The sequence below is a fragment of the Peromyscus californicus genome, unplaced genomic scaffold, assembly GCF_007827085.1.
Source record: "Peromyscus californicus insignis strain IS unplaced genomic scaffold, ASM782708v3 Scaffold_13__1_contigs__length_99412109, whole genome shotgun sequence".
NCBI lineage: Eukaryota > Metazoa > Chordata > Mammalia > Rodentia > Cricetidae > Peromyscus > Peromyscus californicus.
Window position 1 is genome coordinate 29,114,947 of NW_026294424.1, and position 3,756 is coordinate 29,118,702.

Consider the following 3,756-nt stretch of genomic DNA (forward strand, 5'->3'; position numbering starts at 1 on the left):
ATGCTCCCAGGTAGGGACTGCCTCTAACAATCCCATAGGTCTCATTACTACTATATACCTAGCTTCTCAAGACCTCCAAGTCCAAACTGCCAGTTGACCAGAGCTTACTCAAAGTGGATCAATGAGACCTAGAGAGTCACAGCAGAAAGCTAGAGGGGCGGACCAGTAAGAGTATGCTGAATCGTAATAGTGTCTGTTCACACAGACAGTCGTGAATTCTCAAGTAGGAATAGAACCTGCTGCTCTCATTACCAGTTCTACAAAAAAGAAAAAAAAATCTTAACCAGCTTAAAACCTGATCTTCTCCTGAACTTTATACACATCTACAATGAAAGAAGAAAAATCATTTGCTCAAAAAGAAAGAGGTAACTAACAAACTACTTCTGTTGCAAAAGTCCCAACTCAGAAACAAAAGTAACAACAAAAACCAAGACACATGCCATCTCTCCCCAAATTACACATCCCATAGTAATGAACCCCAGTGAGAATGACCTGGAAGAGCTCCCAGACAAAGAATTCAAAAGTATGATTATAACTATTTTCAAACAACTCAAAGAGGATATGAATATTTTCCAAGAGAATAAAAACAAAGAGATGACTGAAACATGGAAGTCAATCCAAAATATGAAAACAGAATTCAATAAAGAGATACAATTGCTGAAGAGAAATCAAACAGAAATGATGCTGGAAATGAAAAATTCAACAAGCCAAATACAAATGTCAGTGGAAAGGAAACAACAGAAAGGATCATGTGGGAAACAGAATATCAGGGCTGAAAAATAATGTTGACAAAGGCAGTGTGAACGAATCAGCGAGGAGAAGAACTGGGGTGACAGAGATGGAGTCAGAATGGTAGCCATAAGCCAGGACACACAAGGCCTTGTCAATTACAGCACAGAATGTATACTCATTCTAGAAGGAATTGCAAGTCATCATAATCAAACTCACATTTGCAAAAACTTCACCCAGTTACAGTTGTGTAGAGTAGGCTGTGTTAGAGTAAGTAAAAGAACAGAGAGCAGTGAAAATCAGCACAATGGTTCATGAAATATGATGGCAATTTAGAAAAGGTAGCCTTGGGGGCTTGCTTGTGTCTCAATATCCTCCTACTCTGATTCTCTGCTTGTCTAGATTCTGATTCTTCAAACGTCATGTAGAACGCAGCCCCATTCTCTTGTAACTCCTTTGCTAGATGGTCACCAACAGAAGAATGGACACACACACACACACACACACACACACACACACACACACACACACACACAGATTCTATGTAAGTTCATGTTACCTCAGGAAATCTGTCCTGGCACAGAGTAGCACACCAAACAGTTTAAAATACACTATCAAATGTTGTCATTATTTTTGTTAATCTCCTGTCCTTATATTCACTATTCTCCCGCACTGATATGTCATATTCTTTTCTTTGATTTTATAGTTCCTTGGTTCTCATTTTCCTGGTCATTCACCTGTTGTGATTATGTAAGATAACCATGCCAATGTTTTCAGTATTTTTTTCTATAAAAGCAATTTGGTAACCCCATTATGTTGGAGCCTTCTGAATCTTGACTTTGGGTGTAACTGTTCACAATTAAAATACACCAAGCATTTTTCAAAAAAGCATCAACATGCTTCCCTAACCGGAACACTTTGGATGTTCCCATATCCTTCTGATAGGATGGGGGTTTTGAAGGCAAGGGTAGGTACCAGCAGTGATTCCAGAAGCCAATTCAGTGTTTAGTTCATTTTTTGAGATCAGAAAAGTAATTTGCACCTGAATGAACAACAGCTCCAACAATGTTTTAGTTAATATAGACTCCGAGTTTCTGGACTGCCTTAGCAGGGGAATACAAACAGCCCAAAGGACATCAAAGTCTCAGCAGTTGCATGCCTCCCATTTCTCCTTTCACCTTTGGCACATTTATGTGGTCAAATTACTGTAAACTCAATTCTCCTGAAAACTCCAGGAAAATCTATTTCCTTCTTCAACTGTGTGCACTCATTTTGGATTATGGCATTGAACATAGTTACATGTGAGGGATCCAGACTATGTTCATGAATGCACACTTCAGTAGACATGAACTTAGAGGAAGAATTTGCTTCTGAGTGGCATAGTGATCAGCAGAGACATGTTAACTTAAACGTTACATTTGCCAAGAACTTTTGCTGCCAGATTTTATTTACAGAGTGTTACCATTTTCTAAAACATTGTTGCCTTTTCTAGAACATGTCTTCCGAATGTGTAACTGTTAATATGAGAGGATTTACACATAACTATTGCCCAAATCCTTTAGTTTATAAAATTAGCTGCTGAAGACACTGGCCCTCTAAACTTATAAGGAGGGCTTTTATTTGATAGATTTAATTATTGAAACCCAGTTGGACCCATTACCAAGAACGTCTTGAGACAATCAGTCTGGACTTGGATGCTTCTGTGGACAGATGTGGGGAAGGCCTGATTTCACCAGGTGACAATCTGGTGTCATGGGATGTACTACTTAGGACTCTACTCTCTGCTAATCACTCACTGGATTTAGTACCATTGCCAACATTTTTATTCAACTCCTTTTAGGAAGTTGAAAATACAACATTCCGCCTTTCGCTGCTGCGTCCGCAGCCATGAGTATGCTCAGGCTACAGAAGAGGCTTGCCTCTAGCGTCCTCCACTGTGGTAAGAAGAAGGTCTGGTTGGACCCCAGTGAGACCAATGAAATCACCAAGGCCAACTCCCGTCAGCAGACCTGGAAGCTGATCAAGGATGGGCTGATCATCTGGAAGCCTGTGACTGTCCATTCCCGGGCTTGATGCCGGAAAAACACTTTGGCTCAACGGAAGGGCAGGCATATGGGCATAGGGAAGCGGAAGGGTACTGCCAACACTCGGATGCCTGAGAAGGTGACCTGGATGAGAAGGATGCGGATCCTACGCCAACTTCTCAGGAGATACTGTGAATCCAAGAAGATTGACCGCCATATGTATCACAGCCTGTATCTGAAGGTCAAGGGGAATGTCTTCAAAAACAAGCGGATTCTCATGGAACACATCCACAAGCTGAAGGCAGACAAGGCCCGCAAGAAGCTCCTGGCTGACCAGGCTGAGGCTCGCAGGTCTAAGACCAAGGAAGGCCGAAAGCCCCAGGAGGAGCATCTCCAGGCCAAGAAGGAGGAGATCATCAAGACTCTGTCCAAGGAGGAAGAGACCAAGAAATAAAGCTTCCCTTGTGTGTGTACATAGTGGGTTGCCTGTGGCCTCAGGTGGATCAGTCATTAAAATAAAAGAAGCCTTAAAAAAAAAAAAGAAAATACAACATTCCATAAATGCAATAAAATGTATATGATATGATGTTTGACTAAAAGATTTAAATCTTTGTCAGTTCCATGATCAATTTTCATTATGAAGCATATGCTATAGATATGAGGTGGAATTAAAAGTATAAAGATCCTGGTATATAGAGCAAGATCCAGGACAGGCACCAAAACTAAAAGGAGAAACCCAGTCTCGGAAAGAAAAAAAAAAAAAAAAAAAGAGAGAGAGTATAAAGAACTGCCAGGGAACTACTTCTCTAGAATTATAGATATTAATATCTCTCTATCTGTTTTGTTCTCCTCTCCACCTTATGCCTTGATTTGAAATCTAGTGGAGTACTCTGAATTACATAGAGCATAGTCAAAAAGCTACTAATTTACCTGAGATCTGTCCCCCAAGTTTGAAGAAGTACAGGGTTGGATTAAAGGGACAAGGAGAGAATGTTGTGGCCCA

At 40.6% G+C, this 3,756-nt stretch overlaps 1 pseudogene; it reads left to right on the forward strand.

Moving 5' to 3' along the window:
* Nucleotides 1–2,616: 2,616 nt before the first annotated feature.
* LOC128108857 (60S ribosomal protein L19-like) lies at nt 2,617–3,284 on the forward strand (annotated as a pseudogene).
* Nucleotides 3,285–3,756: the final 472 nt, after the last annotated feature.